The sequence below is a fragment of the Hyperolius riggenbachi genome, chromosome 5, assembly GCF_040937935.1.
Source record: "Hyperolius riggenbachi isolate aHypRig1 chromosome 5, aHypRig1.pri, whole genome shotgun sequence".
NCBI classification, from domain to species: Eukaryota; Metazoa; Chordata; class Amphibia; order Anura; family Hyperoliidae; genus Hyperolius; species Hyperolius riggenbachi.
Window position 1 is genome coordinate 278,028,574 of NC_090650.1, and position 24,842 is coordinate 278,053,415.

General features: G+C 42.4%; 1 long non-coding RNA gene across 2 annotated transcripts in view; it reads right to left on the reverse strand.

Annotated features, from left to right (window-relative positions):
- Nucleotides 1-2,299: 2,299 nt before the first annotated feature.
- LOC137518749 (uncharacterized) overlaps nucleotides 2,300-24,842 on the reverse strand; it is a 70,098-nt gene continuing 47,555 nt past the window's right edge. For both annotated transcript variants that reach the window (XR_011020892.1, XR_011020893.1), the window contains exons 2-3: nucleotides 3,165-3,252; nucleotides 2,300-2,385 (exon numbers count right to left, since the gene is read on the reverse strand). This is a non-coding gene — a long non-coding RNA (uncharacterized lncRNA). The remainder of the gene's footprint in view (nucleotides 2,386-3,164; nucleotides 3,253-24,842) is intronic.

Sequence of the window (24,842 nt, forward strand, 5' to 3'; positions counted from 1 at the left end):
TTGTTTCCTGGCTCTGTGCTTCACATTCTTAATGAATGCAGAATAAGTGTATGGAAGATGTCCAAATGGCTCTGGTAACAGCCTGCATCCTTCATTGGCTGCCTATTCTCTCCTAACAGTGCGCTCTCCCCTCTGGATGTGGTTGGGCACTGCATGCAGTATGAGCTTCTCAGGGTGTGGAGGTGTTGGGGAATACGATTCAGCTCCTCATAGTGGAGAAGAGTGGCATACGCTTCCAAATACACCAGTCTGGTGTTTAATTAATTGTACAAATGTATTAGTAGTATATGGCATGGTAACCGAGACTGACAAGTAGACATACTGACGTATATATTATAATATATATATATAATATATAATAATATCAGTACCTCAATTGTGAATCATGGTATTAATCATACATTATAGACACCCACACCCACAATATCATGTGCCTGCAACTGTATGTCTGTATCTACCATATGTACTATATATATATATATATATATATATATATATATATATATATATATATATATATATATATATAGATATATATATATATACATGTATAAAATACACACACACACACACACGCACACACATATATATTTAGCTGGAGTTGGATCTTTGGTATTGCCTTAGATAGCTAGCTATCCATACACATCATTTATGAGTATCTAGGGGTGCTGAAACATACACATATATGAATCTATGCATACACTACAATTTTAATACTGTAAACACTAATTTTTACAAATCAGATTTTATATCACAGTCTCATATTTCATTATCATGTACATTAAATGTAGTTAAGTTAACATATACAATTAAGATAAAAATTATGACACCCGTAACACCCAAGAACCCTGACACCCACCACCAAAGAGTATGTGCGTGAATTGTATCTCTGTTGTGTGGCTTAAGATATATTCTGTCTAAGCCATCTTTGAATAAGGAATGTGTATGCAGTAAAAGCAGTCAAGCTACGAGAGAACATAGAAGGACTCCCATATCTTTGTTTTGATGGTAGAATATGGATAACTGTAATGCAAGACTGAAAACTTGTGAAAATTCTTGTTTATTAGTCAGGAGGAACAATTTGGCAAGTTAAAATGATCTTCTTTGCCTATTCAGGAGCAGCCATCTTAGATTCTCGAAAAAAAAAAAAATGACTCAGCTAAGCCCAATAAAGCTGAGTAGGTGATAAACTGCATGGCTGCATAATAGCTGGCGTGAGCACTGAAGATTATGTAAAGTTGGGTAATCGCCTGTATGTTGTTACCAGAAAAACAACAAACTGTGCGTGTGTTTTCTCTTCTCTTGTGAGGGAACTTCAGAGCTGAGCAAAGCATTTTTGTCATGTTCTGCTGATGTTGAGAAAGGGCTCTGAAATAAATAGCTTTTTATTAATCTGCGGAGGTTAAGGAAAGATCTCCTTGCATTACAGGTTTGGTGCTCTATTAAAGTCGTATATACATTATATGCTGCCTAGCCGCCTTGTGTTGCAGATTGTTTTTAATGAAGAAATAAGCCTTACAAAAAACGGAACAAATGCGTTTTAGGATCTTGCTGGTTGGAGATACGTATCTCCCTTAGAAGAGCCTAATGCCTATTGCCTATGTTGATAGAAAGGATCAACCTATTTTCATATAACTGCATATTTATGTAGTCCATGCATTATGTTTGTTATTTGGAGCATGATATATTCAACACCTTCCGCCTAAATTCCTTTCAGGAATGCTCCTTGGCTACATTTGAAATAAATGTCATTCAGAGTGATCTCCTTGTGCTGGAATACAGCAGGCAAGTTGGGAAAGCAGTCTCCAAAAGTCTTGAATGCCTCATAGCTTTTGTGTTTCCACCGTTATGTAAAATGCAATCGGCTTTTGTACTGTATCTGAATAGCTAGCACAGTATTTGTCATTCAGCCTCCCTGCTTCCAACTCACTCAAACTAATGAAAGAAATGGCCAAGAATTCACCAACTCAAGTTCCTTCAAAATGCGTTGAAGTGATAAGAAAATAGGGTTTCAGTAAGTCTGCTTGCGGAAAGTTTTGCGTTTTTCACTGAAGGATCTCACAAGGAGGAACCATAACTTCTTTATAGCACTGTGTATATATTTATGCTGTGTCACATCTCCTGGGCTCTTTGTTACCCACTGTGCAGCTCTACAGAACATAATGGTGCTATAGAAAACCCATTGGCTTTTCATTCCTCTGTTTCTTACTATGACAGGCATATAGACTTCAGGAAACAAAATCGCAGTTCTGTGTTATGTTTAATATGCCTGGCATTTAATTGTAATGAGTTTAGTTAAGCTTCTACTAAAGTCCTTCCAGAGACAAACCGAGATAAATCAGGACGGGTTGGCGATAGGCCTTCCGCTGGGCGATTCCTTGGCTGCTGTAAAATATTAGAAACCTACATTATGTTTTAACAGCCACATAAAACAATACTGTAGACTTTTCTAATTAGTGCCTGTATTAATGATGACTTTTATGATAGTCATGTAATAATCAGAACGTTCCCACATAAACTGCAGTGAAAGCTTCCTGGCCAGCTGTAAGCTCAGTGGGGCAGTAGATTCACTGAGTACAATTCTTTTATATTTCTACATGGTACAAACCTACCCACTCTGATCAAGGCTAGCCTCCGTTGGCATTGTCACACAAGTTGGGATTTTTCCCACCTTTTTCAGATAATTTTCATTAAAAAAATGTATAAATTAGTTAAGATGTTACCCCTGCATCTTGATTTTAAATCTTAATTCTAGTTTAATGTGTGCTAGCATTATGGGATGCTTCAGTATATTGTCATGGCAGTGCATTTGTGATATTGGGTACCAGAGTGTCACAGTGTGTCATGCCCCACCCTGCCAGGGGTGAAGGAGCCATTTTATATACAGGACAGATGTGCTTCATGCTTTGCTTCTTTCATTCAGATAAGTCCAATAAGTATATATGCCAATATATTTCTATATGATGAAATCGGATATGTGTGACTCAGAAAATTATACAGTACTGGGCAAGCTTAAAAGAGGGCGAGTGTTCTGCCACCTGAAACATATCACCATCTAGTCAACTCTATTAATGAAATAGTCATTTATGTAAGCAAAATAAAAACAAGTCAAGTGTTGCATTTTACCAAGAATAAATATTTTCAACAAAATGTATCTAATATACCTCTGTGGAGGTTAAGAACACATTTCTTGCCAACCCTGGGTGATATACAATTTCTGTGAACATTGCATACATTCATCTAGAGGGTCTCCTGAAATACATTAAGAAATAAAGGCAGAGTTTAAAAATTATACTATAGGTAGAAGGTTCTATATTGTTCCATTATTGTATCACCCCCAGTCCTGACAACACACCACTGCTATTATAGCACTATGGATGGGTCATCATGACTCATGACATACAAAATTCTGTCATACACAGATATAAGCTATATAATAGAGCACTATAATCCCCACTTTCTATTCAAGGAAAGGTTCTTATATACTATGCATTGTACTACTTCCCTTCCTTTAGGTATAGAATACATGCTAAAAAGGTGTATTTTTTCTTATGGTAATAAATAAAGCATTCTGTAGGTTTATAAGCAATGAAGGTGCCTATTAAAATGTATTAATAAGGTACACCTACACCTTGTCATCAGTTACCTGGTGTGGAGGTGAATTAACCCAGGACAAGTAGCAGCAGTCTAAATTAATCTCCAGGCTCCGGAGGTTGGTCAGTTTAATTAAATTAAACAAATATAGCGTTATATAATGGCGCAATGACAACCAGTTTACTGACAAAGCAAGGGTTAACTCTGCCAAGGTGGGGGCGAAGTAATAAAAATAAAGAAATAATAATAATAATACACACACACACACACTGTACACACACACACACACACACACACACACACACACATACACACACACACGTGGGGGGGGGGAGAGAGAAAGAGAGATAATATGTATATGCCAGGGGTGGAAACTGACAAATTAACATGGAACTCAGAAGTCCGTCTTACCCATCCAAGAACCAGTGGGAAATCTCTTGGAAGCCAGCAATTAAGCAATTAGAAAAAAAAATGAAAGTCAGGTGCCAGCTGTAATTTTCAGGGAGCCCTTGCTACTGGCTACCTGCTTCCTGGGTTATGTGTAACCCTGAATATATATATATATATATATATATATATATATATATATATATTCATATATATAATCAGTTCAGATATTTGCTAAACATTTTCAGTCAAACAGCTTTGTGTCCACAGCATGCAGATCATCAGGTCAAGCATAAGCTGAACTAAGTGGACACTGGACTGACTGGTCACGTCACTGCTGGCCATAAAAATTGCAGGAAATCCCCAACAGTCGAATAGGCAGTGCAAGAAAACTATTCAGTGCACAGCAAAGTAATGGTTGTTTCATTGTAGCTTTAGTTAGTGCAAGCAACATGCCATGGACCCTTCAACTGGCCACACACAGACAGATAGTGGAACAATCGTTATTTCTGGGTTTTTTTTAACTGATCTAATTTAAGTACTTTTTGGGACAAAGTAATGGATGTATCACACTACAATCTCAACTTAGTAGTGTTAGTATTGAGTAATGTACTGTGCTAGCCATCTGTAAAAGCAAGGAGTTTTTAATTAAGATGATACCATATATTGGCTAACTTAGAAGAAAAAGAGTAAACTTAGAGCTAATAAACGACAAAAATGATTAGCTTTCTCTTTTTCTTCTAAGTTAGTTATTAAATGCCATCATCCTGATTCAAAAACTTCTATCAATCTTAACTGTGACCAGATTTTACCAAACTTTCTGGATTTGGGTTAGTACTGGTCAGTCGTCAAGATTTTCCACCCACAGCTACTGGTTAAAGATGTTTTTTTCTGTCAATTTTGGGGAAAGTAAAAAAAAAAATCTGTTTTCACCAAGATGATTCATTCTGCATTAATTCATTCACAATTGTTGCACAGTATATAGCCTAGCAAGATATATTTTTCATTTACCTATAAAATATGTTCAATTAAAGTCCCTCAGATAGACTGAAAGAGAGGTGATACTTGTCCGAATAAAATATCCCCCAGCTGCACCATGCTCTGGGGTCCTGGGTTTGATCCCTACTCAGGACACTACTAGCATGGAGTTTGTATGTTCTCCCTTATTTGTGAGGGTTCCCTCCTGCATCCATACAGTGGATAACTGTCTTCCCTTACAAATGACCCTAGAAAGCATGTAAGCTCTTTTGTGGGATAGTGAATTGTGTAAATTCATTAGTGCTATATAAATCCTAGAAATATTAATACAATAGAATTCCTGTATAGTCAGTTTTAAGGGACTTTGCCAAGTCATATACTATATCAGAAGATTACTATATCAGAATTGGTCATACATTGTATATTCATACAGGCGCATGGTCGGGACCTGGGGGCTGAGTTTACTATAGCCAGAGGTTTACTATATTAGAGTTTACTGTAACACAATTCTACTGTAATAGCAGCATAATATCTTGGCAAAATGTTTTATACCAGCAGTTATAATTGCTAAAGGGTGTAATCACAGACGGTATAGAAGGTAAAAGCACACATGTGCCTCCATGCACATGTGCTCCATGCACGCACATACATGTGAATGCACACACACGCGCCCCCAGTACGTAGCGTTCTCGTTCATGTGCATACCACTTCATTGTCTTCATTTTGTTGCAGAGTCATTCAGCCATTTTGGAAACCTATTGAGAGGCCTCTCACGTAGATCTTGTGCTTTTGACAGGGTTGAGAAATGACCAGCAAGCCTCGAGAGCCTAGCATCTCAGCTAGCTTGCCCACACCCCATTTTTTAGCCACAGAAAATACCTCAGGAACACTTCAGCAAATAAACCTACGCCATGCAACTTTGTAACCTTGATTAACAACTACCACTGCTAATCCAACAAATATGGGCTTCATGATTATTCTTTTGTGTTCCGAAATGTCCATTATCCCTTTCTAGAAGTCGCCTTCTTTTGTTGTCTTTCTGACAGTCTTTTGAGTCTCGGTGCATTAATATGAGTATAAGAGATGTCAATGGACTTCTTGGAAATAGTGAGGGATTTTAGGGGCATTGTGTAAGACACAAGGCCTGAATCACTATGTGGCACATCTGTATGCAGCACCAGGCACATTTTTCTAATGTATTCTGGTGGTGCATTTTCCATACTCTGGGAGTATTCATTAGCCACAGCACCCAGCTACTTACAATAGAAGTGACATTAAATGGAACTGTTTATCTGTGGAGAAAGAAAAGTATAATCAAGAACATCGTATGCATCTCCCAGCATTTTATAATCCAGCGATCCATAGATGTTGTAGCTTTCCATGTCCTTCATAGGTTGTGTTGTATTTCTTTCTTTTCCACTCTTTACGGTAAGCTGTCGTCTAGTGTTGCCCCTCATGCTATTAACTGCTGGTAGAAGACACAGAAAAGGTGCCACCACCCATGTTTGCAGTGTTTAGGTTATTAGTTTAAAAGCTTTCAACAAATAGTGTAAAACAGACTGGGATTTTCGGTGTTACACTTAGAAGGCCTCAGGCCAGAAGACTATGTGATACATTAAATTGAAAGACTGAGATACAAAGAGCTGATGTCAATAATTCTTCCACACATAGCTGCAAGCTTTCATGTACAGTGCTACACACACTATACTTTACTTCCAAACTTTCACTCATTTACCCTCTTTACTTACGAGATCATTCCCTGCTGTATATTTTTTATGCATGCGCAAGAGATAAAGGGCTGTATTTGCAAAGAATGTGTACTATTTTGAAATCATAAGTGTTTTCCTTGTGCTTCAGCTCCAACACTTACAAATGGCTGTCTATTTTATCTCCAGCCAGCGAAGGACCAGAATTTGAAGCCCCTTAAATGTCTTCTGCTTGAATGTAAAGCAATTCTTAAACAAGTGCACAAAAAGAAAAGCTGAAATAATTTAAACCGGCTAACTTTTTTGTGAATTGACCTCCCAGAGAGATTATCTATTCATAATTTCAGTTGAAAAGCTTGTACAAGGCTCAGTAGACGTCTTCCATGGGTGCCGAGACAAGGAAGGTTAGTTGACTTTGTTACGCGCCATTCGGTGACCTCTCTCTGGTAAACTGCCCCACTTATCGTATTTACTTCCTAGATTTTGGGACTTAGTTATCCACCCATCTGATACATCTTAATTATAAAGTCGGGTGTGTTTTCTGTAAATAGATGTTTTATAAAAGGCATATGGGGGGTAATGGAGAAATACTGAACAAAGAGCATAGAGAATAGCACTTTTTGAAAGTGGTTTCATGTGGACTTTGTGTAGCACCCAGATTGGTGGAATACTGCTATAAATGTAAGAAAAGATAGGCGACACCCATTACTATATTGTATCATAGAAAATAGTAGACTGCTGAATCTCTTAATTTACTTTTCTATCATAGATGCTCCTCTTTTTTTTCTAACAATGGCAGAAGCTAACATGGGACAGGTGATCTGTCTATCTCTATCATTCTGTATCTGCCAGTCCCTGGACCCCGTGGGCGTGTTGTTTCCCCAAAGATGTGCAAAGGAAGCTCCTCCCCTTCTCCATTGCATAAATATTCATGATTGAGCAATCTAGCTGTGTATAAAAATATGTTTTACAAGAAGCAGCACCTCCACAACAGATTGGCATCTGAAGTCTCTATATAGTATGACTCTGGGCATGTTGTGGTCTGTTAGGATAGGTTCACACTAGTGTTAAGGTGCATTGTGAAACTACTTATAATTGCACACGAACGTGATGCAAAGTCCCCACAGTGAGCAGATTCACATATGCATGTTCCTGCGGTGTCAGGTTGTATTGTGAGAATGTGAGCTGAACTGTGCGCTAGCGGACACCACACACGTTACACCCACATTCAAAATGAATGGGTACCGTGCATTGCAATGTGCATAACTAGAAAAAGACTAGAAATCTGTTGCAATGTGCCACATGCTTGTTAACATACCTTCAAAGTGACCACTTTTTCATCAATATTTGCCAGAAATGAGCATTGAAACTGAATCTCATAAATATCAAACACCTCCATCAAAGTCGAGTGTTAACTTTACATACATTTCCAGGGATAAATCTGAAATAGAAGTGATTTTGTATAGAAGACATTTTCAACTGAATTAACTCAAATCAATCCTTTTGCACGGCATTTATTAAAAAAGAACAACGTGAAAATGTGGCATTTTAATTTATAATTCTGTTTTTAATTTGTATAATTTAAAGAAGAAATTATTTTACAGAATTGTACGCAGGTATGGGGCACCTTAGACCGAACTTGGAGCAACTACTTCAAACAAATTGGTTTCTAGTTAACTAATATGACTCTATGCATAGGTATTCTCTTTGTAGCATAATCTTCAAGAAGCTTATATTACCATTTGCACTATAATCCTAGTTGTAACAATTTACAGTAACTGCCACTAACCTGTTTAGATGAACAGTCTGGTTAGAGTTGAGTTTTGGGCAAGTTAGTTAGCTGAATCACCTAACAGCTTCATTTAACCTTTCTACAATGCCAGCATCAAGATCTTTGCAATAGAGTTCTCTGGTCCACTGACCTGTGATGACCTTTTAAATGCGGTCTCACTTTCTTCAAGACCCTTCATTCATTTTACATTATAGAAAATGCAGCACACCTACAGAGCCATACACCAAGGCAGCATAAAGAGCAAAGCTTAACTGGAAAGCAAAATTACTCACAGCAGCCAATCAGATACTACCATAATAAAGCCAGGTGTTAGTGTTGAATTCTGGTAATGATTATTGCACACTTTGCATTACGGCTTGCTTCATTACAACTAAAGATACATAGGCAGCTAGGCACACTATATTTTCATAGCCAAATTGTCAGTGGTTTTGAAATCAACAGAAAAGGCTGCTGGGCAGTGTGTCGCTACAGCGATTGTTCCCAGAATGTTCCCAGAAATGATCACAAAAATATTTCCAGCTGATAATCACTAAAGCTGAATACTCACTTTGCGACCCAGGAAGATGGATCCCAGCAACGTACGGTGGTGACAAGCACTCTCCGATCCATCTATCTGCTGGTGGGTATACGCGATGACACACGACAGGTGAACAAGAGGTCAAATGAGTGTGGTACTTTGCATGGGAGTCGTCGTGGATCTTAAAGAATTAATTTGCTGTGACAGTCTCGTCAGTTGAATGCCGAGAGTCTCATCAGGACTTTGCATAGGGAAGGAGGGAGGCAATCGGTGAGGGGAGTGGGGCCGCCTTTCATTCAGCAGGCGCCTGTAGGCACATGCCTACAGTGCCTCATGGTAAATCCAGCCCTGTGTACAACAAAAGTTCGGTTTGCGCGAACTTCCGCGAACCGCAATAGACTTCAATGGGGAGGCGAACTTTGAAACACTTATGCTGGTCAGAAAAGTGATGGAAAAGATGTTTCAAGGGGTCTAACATCTGAGTTTTTGCATGGATGAGTGGGATAGACGCCAAAAGTCCCGGGGAAAAACCTGGATTTGACGCAAAGTAGCGTTTTAAGGGCAGAAATCACATTGAATGCTAAATTGCAGGCCTAAAGTGCTTTAAAACATCTTGCATGTGTATACATCAATCAGGGAGTGTAATTAGAGTACTGCTTCACACTGACAGACCAAACACACTGTGTAACGCACCGCAAACAGTTGTTTGCGTAGTGACGATCGTGCTGGACTGGTGCGCACCATGGCGAGAGTGCAGGCCGTGGCGGTTTTCAAGCCCATATGGTCGCCAGGTTGTGGTAGCTCAATAATAGAACAACAGTGACTGTCCAGCTGATCAAATTTGGTCTGTCCACAATGAAGCAACGACCTTATTATCTTGGGTGTGCCTTCCCCCCCCCAGACACTCATATAGCCGGCGGTCATTGCTTCATTGTGATACGCAAGCCCCATGTGTATACATCAATCAGGTAGTGTAATTAGTGTACTGCTTCACACTGACAGACCAAACTCACTGTGTAACGCACCACAAACAGCTGGACTGGTGTGCGCCATGGTGAGAGTGCAGGCAATATCGGTTTTCAAGCCCATATGGTCGCCGGGCTGAGGTAGTTCAATTATAGAACAACAGTGACTGTCCAGCTGATCGAATTTGGTCTGTCCACAATTGAGCAACGACCTTATTATCTTGGGTGTGCCCCCCCAACACACTCATATAGCCGGCGGTCATTGCTTCATTGTGATACACAAGCCCCTTCACCATGGCAAAGTAATGATCACGAAGGGAAGTTTGCACATGTACATGCCTTTTGTTTTGTTGTTGCAGCTGCAGTGCAGCCAGAAAAATTAGGCAGGCATGTACACACACCAGAAAAATTATTATAGCGGCTGGCCTTAAATATTCAGGAATCCACCTGGAGTCCTGGACCCTGTTGGTGGTGGCGGACAGAGATGCTGTGTGGGGAGCAACTTAGTCTTGGGGCAGGCAGTCACACGGCGTGCAGGCAGAGATGCTGTGTGTGGGGACTGACTTAGTCTTCGGGCAGGCCTGAGCATGCTTTACAGACCAGGCATCCGTGGTCAGATGGACCCTTGAACCAACGCTGTGTGCCAGAGATGTCACCACTTGCCTTTCAACATCACGGTACTGTTTAGGTATCGCCTTTTTTGAGAAAATATTGTGGCCTGGTATCTTCCACTGCGGTGTGTGGCTTTGCTTTTGTGTGCTGCTTTTCCTCAGGTGGTCATCCCATTGCAGTTTGTGCTTTGTAATCATGTGCCTTCGTATGGTAGTTGTCTCTATGCGGGTCTTGGTCTTTCCACAGCTCAATTTTCGGTGACAGAGAGTACAGATGGCATTGCTCTCATCTGAGGCAGACACACAAAAAAATTTCCACACCGCTGAGCCCTGGGGTGATGGCACTTTGGTGGTGGCGGCCGACTGAGTGTTAAGTGGGGTGCCAGAATCAGAGCAGGAGGAGAAAGATATGTCACGCTACCATGCAGAAGCTGAGAAAGATGAGGTGTTCTGTGTTAAATAGCCAACTATGTCCTAACAATATTGGGGGTTGATGGCACGTGCGTTCTTCTGAACACTGTACTTTGGATCGAGGGCCGCACAAAATCACAACAGCGCGACCTCGAACAGACCTGCAAGGTGGCCTGCCTCTGCCTTTTGTTTTGTCCATATTGGGGGGGATGCAGTGAAAGGTATGCACTGACTTGACTAATACAATGTGCAGTCACACAGGTGCAGTTAACAGGTATGCACGGAGTGGTATATCACACTGCGTGCACTCACGTGGATAGGTGGGTGCACTGAACACAACAGGTAGGTATATGCAGTGATGGGTATTACAAATGTGCACCTGTCACACACACGTACCATGAACAGATACAGTGACTGGTGGTATTGAATATCACACTGTGTGCGCTCACGTAGGTAGGTAGGTTCACTGAAATGAACAACAGGTAGGTATATGCAGTGATAGGTATTACAATGTGCACCTGTCACACACAGACAGGTACCGGACAGGCACAGTGACACTGCGAGCGCTCACGTAGGTAGGTGGGTGCACTGAAGTGAACAACAGGTAGGTATATGCAGTGATGGGTATTACAATGTGCACCTGTCACACACACAGGTAGTCACTGAATGTGCTGTGCCTGGCAGTGGCACACACAGTAGGAATTACCAAGGCTGTCTATGCAACACAAGTGTCTGTGGGACACACACACACACACACACACAAAAAAAAAGATCACAAGAACAAGATTAGCTTCCACAAGAGCTGTTGCGGGGTGCTTTTTTTTAGCAATAAGAATCAGCAAGGAGCAAGCTAACAAGCCTACAAGAGCCTAACTAAGCTTTCCCTATAGGTCTCTGCACAGCAGCTCTCCCTTCTCTAATTACTGCAGGCACACGAGTGAGTGAAAAGGCTGACGCTGCCTGCCTTTTATAAGGGGGGGTGGGGCTCCAGGAGGGAGTGTAGCCTGGTTGGCTACAATGTGCCTGCTGACTGTGATGTAGAGGGTCACTATGGGGGCAAACCGAACTTCCGCAGACGTTTGCGGTTCTCCGCAAACGCGAACCCCGGAAGTTCACCAGGAACCGTTCGGGCTATCCCTAGTGACATATCTACTTGAGAACGGAACTCTAATTGGCATAAAGCAAGTCACAAAGCAGCTTATCCTTTTATGCTGTCTGAACTGTGACTTCCTGTTCTAGCAGTGACATTTAAAGTGTACCTGAGATGAATTGAAAGGAAAAACTCATACATACCTGGGGTTTCCTCCAGCCTCCTTCGATCTGATTGCTTTCTCAACGCTGTTCTCCGCTTCCTGGATCGTCTGCAATCCTCCCGGTAACATCGGCCAGTCAGCGCAGGTGCAGTGCGGCTGTGCATGCTCCCGTGTTGTGCTTCCACAGGCGGGAGCATTCTGTGCCTGCACATTAGTGATGGCATGCACGTGTCTGGGCCATGCATGCACAGTAAGCTCCGACTCCCGAAGTCACTGGGAGTCATAGCGGAGGATCCAGGAAGCTGAGGATAGTGGCAAGGGAGCGATCAGGTCGGAGGGAGATGGAGAAAGCCCACGTTATGGATGAAATCTTCCTTTTGATTAATCTCAGGTCTACTTTAAGATCCCAGCCCCGATTTACTAAAGCTGGAGGGATAGCCTGAGAAGACTGTATTTTTTTGAAACTGTATTTTATTAGATGGCAAACATATTGCATCCCTCATTTGGGTCATATCAAATCATGGTAAGTATTGCTGAAAGGTGAGTGGAAAAGCAATTGTGCAACTGCTGTAGCACACATGTACCCATGGTGAGAATTCTTTTTGATAAATCAAAGACTTCCTGACTGTATTGCAAAAACAATCTGCAATGCAGATGCTGTGGCATGACTGCAATTATATATCTGCTTTTTCACTTAGGGCCCGTTTCCACTTGTGCTGCATGCGTCATCGAGACAGGCGGCGGCATTTCTGGGTCTGCAGGTACGCAGAAGAATCCCATCAGCCGTGCCATGCATGGCTAAGGGATTCGCAGCCTCCAACACAATTTCGGATGGAGATGCGGGCCGAATCGCTAGCGCAAGCGATTTGGCCGGCGGCGCTATTCATCCCTATGGCAGAGTTTCCCCGCACGATTTGCCTGCGGGGAAATTCTGCGGATTCAGCGCGGAAGAAACAGGCCCTAACTCTACTATGATCTGATATGACACAGCTGAGGATTGCAAACCTGTCAACTAATAACTAACATAGCTTTATCTCTTGCTGTGTCTTGCCTGCATCTATGTCAATAATTCCGCAGTGCAGAAGTGGACAGAAACATACTGTCCACGCTAGTTGATGGGCATGTTACCATCTATGTAACTTTCAGTTTTGTTTGCACTTGTTTCAATTCTCTGGATGATATGGGCCTTTAACAATGTAATATATCTAATGCATTTGTGACCATTTAAATGTATACAATCACTTTTCAAGATGTGCACATTTCATTACATGGCTTTTCTATTGAACTGGACACAATGTATTCATAAAGGGAGTATTATGGCACAGTTTTATTTACTCCTTTATATTTTTAATATGTTTAGTTTTGTATTAGATGTGATCATTTCTGGCCTTTTCAGTAATCAAAAACAAGGCAACTCCGTCATTTTCCATCAAACAAATTGATGTCCCCGTCTACCCCTTCATTATTACTCTGATGTTGAAGCTGATGCGAAAAGGAACAGAAAGGAAGGATGAAAACCTTTATTTTTCTGACATTACTAGCAAAAATTGCACATTGCTTTATTGCAAGGTGTATGGGCATGGTTAGGAATGATTAAATTACTTTTAAATGTGGAATCTACGAGAAGAAGTAGAAGTCCACAAGAAGGAAAAATAACAAAAAAAAAGAATTGCTGTTGCGTCTCACATAATTAATTCCATAGCTTTAGCAATATTACATGTTGTACATGCAAACTACAGAAATGAACAACAACCAACCAGAAATGAGCTTGTAATTAAACAAGAATATCCCATTTATCCTTGGCTGAAGGACCGCATTTGGGAAACAGGAAATTGGGGCTGCTCCTCCTCTTTGCTTATAATTACTGTACAATGGACCCTATGTCAGCGTCCAAAAAGTTTTTTCACCAGCAGTGGAACAGTTAAGGTTGGATGTGGGGAGGGGCTTTGCATTGGTGTGGATGGTTAAGGTTAGGTGTGGGGAAGGAAGGGTTAAGGTTAGGCATAGGAGGCGGGTTATGGCGGCGTGGATGGTTAATGTTAGGTGTGGGGGAGGAAGGGTTCACGCTTATGCATGGGGGGCGTTACGGCAGCATGGATGGTTAAGGTTAGGTGTGGGGGAGGAAGGGTTACGGTTATGCATAGGAGGAGGGTTACGGCAGCATGGGTGGTTAAGGTTAGGTGTGGGGGAGGAAGGGTTACGGTTATGCATGGGGGGGCGTTACGGCGGCATGGATGGTTAAGGATAGGTGTGGGGGAGGAAGGGTTACGGTTATGCATTGGGGGCATTATGGCGGCGTGGATGGTTAAGGTTAGGTGTGGGAGAGGAAGGGTTACGGTTATGCATGGGAGGGGGGGTTATGGCGGTGTGTATGGATGGTTAAGGATAGGTGTGGGGGAGGAAGGGTTATGGTTATGCATGGGGGGCGTTACGGCAGCATGGATGGTTAAAATTAGGTGTGGGGGAGGAAGGGTTACGGTTATGCATGGGGGGCATTATGGCGACGTGGATGGTTAAGGATAGGTGTGGGGGAGGAAGGGTTATGGTTATGCATGGGAGGGGGGGTTATGGCGGTGTGTATGGATGGTTAAGGTTAGGTGTGGTGGAGGAAGGGTTACGGTTGTGCATGGGGGGCGTTACGGCAGCATGGATGGTTAAAATTAGGTGTGGGGGAGGAAGGGTTACGGTTATGCATAGGAGGAGGGTTACGGCGGCATGGATGGTTAAGGTTAGGTGTGGGGAAGGAAGGGTTACGGTTATGCATGGGGGGGGGGGGCGTTACGGCGGCATGGATGGTTAAGGATAGGTGTGGGGGAGGAAGGGTTACGGTTATGCATTGGGGGCATTATGGCGGCGTGGATGGTTAAGGTTAGGTGTGGGAGAGGAAGGGTTACGGTTATGCATGGGAGGGGGGGTTATGGCGGTGTGTATGGATGGTTAAGGATAGGTGTGGGGGAGGAAGGGTTATGGTTATGCATGGGGGGCGTTACGGCAGCATGGATGGTTAAAATTAGGTGTGGGGGAGGAAGGGTTACGGTTATGCATGGGGGGCATTATGGCGGCGTGGATGGTTAAGGATAGGTGTGGGGGAGGAAGGGTTATGGTTATGCATGGGAGGGGGGGTTATGGCGGTGTGTATGGATGGTTAAGGTTAGGTGTGGTGGAGGAAGGGTTACGGTTGTGCATGGGGGGCGTTACGGCAGCATGGATGGTTAAAATTAGGTGTGGGGGAGGAAGGGTTACGGTTATGCATAGGAGGAGGGTTACGGCGGCATGGATGGTTAAGGTTAGGTGTGGGGAAGGAAGGGTTACGGTTATGCATGGGGGGGGGGCGTTACGGCGGCATGGATGGTTAAGGATAGGTGTGGGGGAGGAAGGGTTACGGTTATGCATGGGGGGCATTATGGCGGCGTGGATGGTTAAGGTTAGGTGTGGGAGAGGAAGGGTTATGGTTAGGCATGGGAGGGGGGGTTATGGCGGTGTGTATGGATGGTTAAGGTTAGGTGTGGGGGAGGAAGGGTTAAGGTTAGGCATGGGAGGGGGGTTATGGCGGTGTGTATAGATGGTTAAGGTTAGGTGTGGTGGAGGAAGGGTTACGGTTAGGCATGGGGGGTTACGGAGTTGTGGATCATTAATATTAGGTGTGGGGGAGGAAGGGTTAAGGTTAGGCATGGGGGGGTGCAGCGGCAGGGATGGTTAAAGAGAAACTCCGACCAAGAATTGAACTTTATCCCAATCAGTAGCTAATACCCCCTTTTACATGAGAAATCTATTCCTTTTCACAAACAGACCATCAGGGGACGCTGTATGGCTGATATTGTGGTGAAACCCTTCCCACAAAGAAATTCTGAGTACGTACTCTTGGCAGTTTCCTGTCTGTAAACCCTGTTGCATTGTGGGTAATAGCTGTTTACAGCTGTTTCTAACTGCCAAAACAGCAAGCAGCAGCTACATCACTTGCCAGCAGTAAAAATGTCACCATCTGATAAATGTCAGAATATAAATCAGGGATTTAAAATATTTTACAATGGGCAAACACTGACTAAATCATTTATACATAATTATTGTAAATATGAAGCACTTTTTTATTACATTATTTTCACTGGAGTTCCTCTTTAAGGTTAGGCATGGAGTAAGAAGGGTTAAAGAAAACCTGAACTGAAAATTAATAGTCAAAATAAGCATACACAAGTCATACTTACCTTCCATGTAGTCTACTCCTCAATGTCTTTCTCCTGTCCCGCGTCCAGTTTGTTCACTGTGATCAAGGGAATTTTCCGTCCTCCATTTTGAAAATGGCCATTACCCATAACAGCTTTCTGGTCAGCACACAGTTAAACTGTAACATCGCCCACTTGAGCCATAGCGAAACATGGACATTACCTGGTACATCAGTTTTCCCCTCAGCTATAACTGACAGCAACTGATATTTTACTGACAGCAACTGATATATTTCAGATCTGACAAAATATTGTCAGAACTGGAAGGAATTGTTGTCAGAAGAAAATGGTGAACTTCTGAGAGGAACTGATGGCAAGGTAACTATGTAATGTTCATTTGAGGTTACCTCATGTGTTTATTTTAAATATTTTTACTCAGTACAGGTTCTCTTTAAGATTAGGCATGGAATATTTTTTTGTTGCGGGGACGGTTATTCTTAGGCATGGAGGGGGTTTGGTTAAGGTTAGGCGTGGGGGGATTGGTTAGGATTAGGCATCGATAGTGGGAGGGTTCAGTGTGAGAATAGGCTTAGGTTTAGCTATAATAAAATATCAGTATTTAATAATGATATTTTACTCTCATTTTACTCTTGAATAGTAAAATAATGGTAAAAATTTACTGGTTTTCTTCTATTGGGATTACTGTGTACAAATTTCCGTGCTCCCTTTTTTGATGTACGCTTTGTGTGTCCCTCACGGTCCTTCTAAAAGCCAGATTATGTATTCTTTACCAAGCTAACCAGCGCAAGCACACTTTCATGGTTTGACCTCTATTAAATAGCAGTTTGTCACGTGTCCTGACTTTTGTTCAACCCACAGCATAAAAAAAAGAGAAACAGTGTTCAATCGACAGCACAGCTTTCCTTATATAATTACCAAAAGTGAAAGGACGATTTGTGATTGCAATATGGTGACACCTATTTTATCTTCTCCATTAAAAAAAAAAAAAATCAGTTTTAATGCCAAGATTTGTTTGTAAATTGCAAAGGTAACAAAAGCTGCATCCTCTATGTGACCTGCCAGTCATCCTTCTGCTTCATTAAGTCATTCTGTGGTACAGGAAGCAGACTAGTAATTGACGGCATGTCTTCCCAAGGGGCTGTGTAGGGGCTGCAGATTTGCAGTTCTGTTTGATTTCTAGAACAATCCAAATGGATTAGTAGAATTTCCAACCTGGCCAAGCGGTACTATATACAGCATCAAATAAATGAAATGTGTGTGTTTGGTGTATGTGTCTGTTGTGTATGCTTTGTGTGTGTTGTATAGGGTCTTGTGTGTGTGTGCGTGTACAGTATGGGTGTTTGTATGAATATAGCATGTGGTGTATACAGTTTGTGTGTTTTCAGATATAGTATACTTGTGTGTGTACAGTGAATAAAACGTATTATACTGTCATCTGTCAGAGTAATTATTTTTTATAAATTATACTTGCTGGTAGTGGCAAATGATTTGGGACTGTCAACCATTTGATGTCTGAAAAGGGCTTTGAATTAAGTTCTAGTATATTTGGCATGTACAATTTAAATTGATTAGGAGTTGGAGTACATTTTTGCAGATGCTGGCCCACATGCAATTAACTCTTTTCCTGAATTTTCTCCTTGGAGATAGTTTTTTATTTTCTCTTTAGGCCGGATTTATACAGGACCAGAGCGTTGCGGTGCGATGCTTCGCCTCCCTCGTATCACACCGTAAAACACAAAAAAATTAATTCATATGACTCTGTGGCACAGTCATATGCATTGCCCCCCCCCCCCCCCCCCCGCACACCACTCACACGCCCCTGCACGCCCCTCACCACCCCTCGACCAGTGACGTACTACCTGCTGGACAGGAAGTACGTCCCTGGGATTACTGGCTTCCTCGTCGAATTTGCATCGTTACGTGCATGTGTGCTGCACCGCTGCTGTCAACAAATGTAAAAGTTCTGCATCACGCATTGACTTCATCGCATTACGCCACGGCTACCTCGCCACGGGAGTTTCACAGTAACATGCTGTTGACTTTGAGGTAGGTCAGCAGCAATTCAGATGCTTCTGGCGCAACGCAACGCGTTTGGTCTACTGGGCCCCGTACACTTTCTTTGCTGTTGATTTACACTGCGGGTAACTGGTAACGCAACGCAATGCAAAGAAAGTGTGAAAGGGGCCTCAAAAAACTCTTCAGAACTTTGCAATTGACCAGTACCAAAAAGCATGTGAAAAGTACTGTCAAAATTGTTTTCAGTATTTTTTTTGTTTGTTGGTGATTTAGAAAGAAAATTTATTAACAAGGTGTGAACATATCACCTAGGAGAACACTCTTTTGTCTATGGACCTCTGACTCCAAAAATGTACTCCAACTCTGACTCCGTGATAGGCTGCAGTCCTGATTTTAAGCACACTAAAGGTCCGTACACACATTAGACTAAATTCCACCAAGGCAACTGCTAAAGGCTTCGTCTGTTGAGAATCTAGTGTGTGTACGGTGGCCTAAACACAGATTCGGACTGGGTGGTGGAAAAGCTGAGAAATCCACCTGCTGGCCAAACAGCAGAAACCATGTATTATCACTACCAATAGAAACCTATAGAAAGTCTTCACTGTGAGCAGTAACACATGATTACTGCTGCTTGGCCAGCAAGTGGATTTCCTCATTTTTTCCAGCTTCCAGTCCGACACTGCCCAAACATATTGGTGAGAGATCCGGAATGCTGAGTCGTATCGCACAAATGCTGCCTGACTTTGTTGTTTTCTCCCGCGCTCCACCACCTACATCATGCGCAGCACATCAGTCTCCCACCATAGTGACAGAACATGTCGCTAGCCTTCAGGCTATGTGCCTGTACAGCCTTGTCCATAAGATGTCACCGGAGGGAATGTGACCCGATCCCTGCTGGGCGACATTAGTCTGAAGTGTGTAAGAGGCTTTAGATAGAACTGCACTCGCAATTTAAAGTGAACCTGTGAGGACAGAAATGTGGGATATGTAATTTGTAAATTCATTTTCTAAAGTGCAGTGTTAAAATCTGTTAAATTATTGCTGGTTTAGCTAGTTAAGGTGTCCATAGACATGATCTTTGGTATCGATATCAGCCGTTGTGGCTGACCATCTGCTGGAAGACAGATCTTTCATTATCATAGTGAAAGATCTCTCTTGGCTGAAAATCCCATCCTCTGAGATGGATTGTTTTCAGCAGAGCATGGACCGGGCATTGCTTAACGATGGCAATCTGCTAGGCGGTGAAAGGAAAAACTCTGTCCACTGCTATATCAGCACACCACTGGGCAAAGTTTGTCAGCTAAAACTGGCCCAGTAAGCTCTGCTGTGTCTCCAAGCTAGTTTGCAGATTATAGTCCAACTTGCCAATTTGGCATTTATAGACTAAATAAAAATTGAAATACATATTGGCAGTCTTTGATATGCAGACTAACCCATAGCCATTACAGGGAAATGTCTGCTTGTACAGGGCCTGCAGTTCCTGGCTCAGATGAGAAACATTAGCAAGGTGTGGCAGTGCATCCGTGAGTGGAGTCTGAGAAAAATCAGATTTTTGTTTAAGAAAGCTCTTTAGTTCAGCAAACAGAAAATATTTCTTGCGGCATATGATCAGAACACCCAATATCAACCATCATAGCCATGTGTAGTTCCATATCTATGGACAGCTTAAAGCGGATACGAGATAAAAAACTAACTACAACTTGTCTATATATTGTATCTAAAGTTTAGATAGTTTACACAGCAAATCTAGCTGCAAACAGCTTCAACAGTTTATGATTATTTATTCCTGCGATATAATGAGGACAGCCAGGTTCTGTTTGTCACATTACACACAGGCAACCTGATAGCATGTCCAGCCTTCAGCCTGTGACAAATTCAATCCCCCCTCCTCCTCTCTCCTCCCCTCTGCCTCTGAAATCTCTGGCTAGTAACCTCCTCCTCCTCCTGCTCAGACTGAGCTTCCATAAGCCCTTGCTACCTGGGACTGAGTGCCTTGGCACTCTGGAAAAGCTGTGGGCGAGGCTAGAGTAGTTTATAGGGAATTGGAGTATTAAAACAAAATAAAAAAAAGTATTTGACTTGAGGAATGCCCTATAAACTATAGGAAAGGAACACAATTATGCAATGAGTAAAAGTTTAACTCGGATCCACTTTAAAGCCCACAGTCAGTATGTAAATGCTTGGAGAAGTGTTAGCGCAATGATCATAACACTGTCCCTGCTGTATCACTTTACATAAGTGATTTTCCTTAGTGTAGTGGATGTGCGGCCTGCTCCCCTCGTATGGACCTCAGACTGCAGCTGTGATCCTGCTGGCTGCTCCAAACTTTCAGTAACCAACATTATATGGCACATGAACAAATGTAAGGCAACTAGTCTGTGGAGAGATTGTATCAGCTGGCTGTTTGAGAAGAACTGTGGCCAGGTGATGGGGAGGGGGGCAGGCTACACATCCACTACACTACGTAAAATCTCTGTTTTAGGAGATAAGACAGTTTAAGGCAGAGTCTTAATCACTAGGCCTGCTATCAGGTTGCTGGCTGGGAAAGTGATATTGGACTGGAATCTCTCTGTCATGTGGGGCAATGTACAAAGTGGTAAATGATCAATACCAACTAGGTATTGATTGTTTACCAAATCTACTACATGTACAGAATGTCTAACCTTCGTTAGGACCAACAAGAACCTCCCATCATGCAGTTTATCTTTACAAGCAGGCAGGCCTGGATTTATATCACAAGAGCCTATAGGCACAGATGTTCTGGCACTCTAGACTCCACCCTCCATAAACCCCCACCTAACCACACTGCAAGTGTGCTGACTGGCCCAGCTTTCACGACCCCTACTTCTCCTGCCCAGCGCAGGTAGCCACAGGAACCTCTTAGTATTAGGTAACAAGAAGTACCCTCAATATTGAGTAGCTAGAGGTGCCACCAAGTATTAGGTAGTTAGAGATGTCGCCAGCTGAAGCTAAAGGGAGATCCCGTCAGTGGAATGCAGAGACCCGGGTGAGTAACCTCCCATTTACGCTGTGCTCGGCACTCTGTATAGGGAAGGAGGGAGGCACTAGGGGAAGGGAGTGAGCCACCCTTCTATCATCACACCTGTAGGCATGAGCCTACTGTGCCTTATGGAAAATCCAGCCCTGCAAGCAGGTAGAGAGGAGCTCATGTAGTGACATCATCATGCTACACTCAGCTCCAGAAACCCATCTGGAACAAGAGCCTTAGAGTTCAGATTTAAAGTAGGTTTGGATTTAAAAAACTAAAGTTCTCCTACTCATGCACCTTTTACAGTCTGCTAGTGTACACAAATTCAGGACCCTTGTTATAGTATTTTATGTGCTTGTGGACTGATTACTCAAATTCCCATATACAGCATCGTATTTATGGTACTGCTACATTACAAGGCTTTGGTGGCTCCAGAGGTGAAACCTTTTTACTGGGGAGGTTTGAGGGATCCCAAACAAATAAGGAAATCACGTTTATGCTGTACATGACATTAACAATATTGCATAGATGTAGATTTGAATTTACCATTCATACCATCTTTCCCGGCTCTTGCACTTTTTCAGTTTTAACAGACACCCATTGTCACCTTGAAACATGAAACTCCGTAGAGTCTACAGTACATGTGTACACATGCATATAAGATATACATTTGATTCAGAGTGAAATGTACTATGCCTTACTTTTTCCATTGTCACTGCCCATTACATTAGGTATTATTAGGCAGGGAACACATTTGCTGCAATTGTGCATGTTTTGCTGTGGACGTAAAATGCACATGGCTGCACAGGCTATTGAAGTCAATACCCTCGCTCGGGAAATGCACGACATTACCATTCGTTTGCATTCAATTGTTCAGCTTCCCACTTCTCCCCGCAAGACGCACTCGTTTGCAGTTGTAGTGTATCCCACCACAACAGAAAAATTGTGGAACAAAAGCAACAGCACTGCCACGGGGACCTGTGAATCGCAGGGAAAATCTCCCCTGCAAGTGCCTTCCCTGACTTAATCTAATTGCTCTCAACCTCTTAGGCTAGGTTCACAGTGGTCAGTTGCAAAACGCACGCGTTATAATGACTGTGATCTGCAATGGAGACTAGACATAGACTTTAATACAAAGCATGCATACGGGATCGGTTGAAAAGGGCGCCGCCATAGACATCAATGTTATTTCTGGAAATATGGGCTACAAGGTGTAGAAAAGGGCGCCCGAGTTTTGATATAGGCTACAAGCGGGCTCCCCTTTGTAGCCCATATTTTTTCGGCTACAAGGTTTTCGGCTACAGTAGGGCGCCCCTTTGTAGCCCATATTTTTTTTCGGCTACAAGGTTTTCGGCTACAGCAAGGTGCCCCTTTGTAGCCCATATTATTGCCTTTTTTTTGTAGCCTATGTTTTTATATGGGCTACAAGTGCTGGAAGCCGAATTATTTCATTCCCCCACTATCCATGGCGGCCTGGAGGGGGAATAGTAATTAACACATCCCGGAGTTTTTTTGTAGCCTATGTTTTTATATGGGCTACAAGTGCTGGAAGCCGAATTATTTCATTCCCCCACTATCCATGGCGGCCTGGAGGGGGAATAGTAATTTACACATCCCGGAGTTTTTTTGCAGCCGAAGTTTTTATATGGGCTACACCAGGCGCCTTTTTTTATGTAGCCGAAGTTTATATGGGCTACACCAGGTGCCTTTTTTGTAGCCGAAGTTGCTATATATGGGCTCCACCAGGCGCCCTTTTTTACCGGCGCCCTTTTCATGTAGACCCATGCATACAGCGAGTTAGAATAACGTGATCAGTTACAACGCAGCACTGTGAACTGTGCAGTGAGTTGACAAGCAGAATTTTCTGCTACGCAACTGACCACTGTGAACAAGGCCTTACATGCATTGGACTAGTCCATCTCTTAATGGTGTTTTCTTGAAATTTATTTCCTTTATTTTTTCAAAAGTACTCCCTGGAAAGGACCTTTACAAAGTTCCTAATTGTGTGCCACTATTCTGGCAGTTCTACTGTACTACTCATACATTTGAAAAAGTCGTGAGCTAATTTAGGTGCGGAGCTAAATAACAATATTACTAGCAATATTGGTAAATAACAAATTAAGCAAAATGTTAAATAACAAAAATGGTAAATAACAATTTAGTTGCAGTATTAACCACTTTACCACCGCAGGTGCGTATATCTCTGTCCCTTTGCACAACCTTTAACTACCAGGGACGGAGATATACACACCTCCCTCCGCTACGCGCGCTCCCACTCGCTCGTGCGTGCGCTCCCGCGCTCGTGCACGCCGCCCGCTCGCCCGGAGGTCAATGAACGTGAATAACTATTCCCGTTCGTTGATCTAAGCCCCCCAGCAATGATCGGCTGCTTCTATGAGAAGCAGCGCGATAATTGTGAAAAAAAAAAAAGTTTCCCAGCCTCCCTGAACTTCCTGCAAGCGTACTTCCTATGCTTGCAGGACGCATTCACAAAAAGTTACTGTGGCCATCTTGTGGCCAAATAGTAAAACTACACCCAAAAGCATTTTTCATATACATATACATAGTTTTACATTATAAATTAACTCATTACCTCCCACACTCCCCAATTTTTTTTTTTTGTAATAAAAAAAAAAATTACAATAAAAAAATACATAAATAGTTACCTTAGGGACTGAACTCTTTAAATATTTATGTCAAGAGGGTATAACACTGTTACTTTATAAACTATGGGCTTGTAATTAGGAATGAACGCAAAACTGAAAAAAATGCACCTTTATTTCCAAATAAAATATTGGCGCCAAACATTGTGATAAGGACTTAATTTAAATGGTGTAATAACCGGGACAAATGGGCAAATAAATTTCATGTTTTTTAATTACAGTAACATGCATAATTTAAAAACTATAATGGCCGAAAACAGAAAAATTATTTTTTCCTATTTTCCCATTAAAACACATTTAGAATAAAATAATTCTTGGCATAATGTCCCACCTAAAGAAAGCATAATTGGTGGCGAAAAAAACAAGATATAGTTCATTTCATTGCGAAAAGTAATAATAAAGTTATAGACGAATGAATGGAAGGAACGCTGAAAGGTGAAAATTGCTCTGGTGCAAAACCCCTCAGTGGTCAAGTGGTTAAATTATCGGTAAATTTACCGATAATGCTGAACCTAACTGTAACCTAACCTCTCCCTACTCTCACACAGAACCCTCCCTTGGTGGTGCCTAACCCTAAGACCCTCCTGGTGGTGCCTAACCTTAAGACCCCCATAGTGTTGCCTAATCTTAAAGGGACACTTAAGTCAAACAAAAAAAATGAGTTTTACTCACCTGGGGCTTCCAATAGCCCGCTGCAGCTGTCCGGTGCCCTCGCCATCTCCCTCCGATCCTCTTGGCCCCGCCGGCAACCACTTCCTGTTTCGGTGACAGGAGCTGAC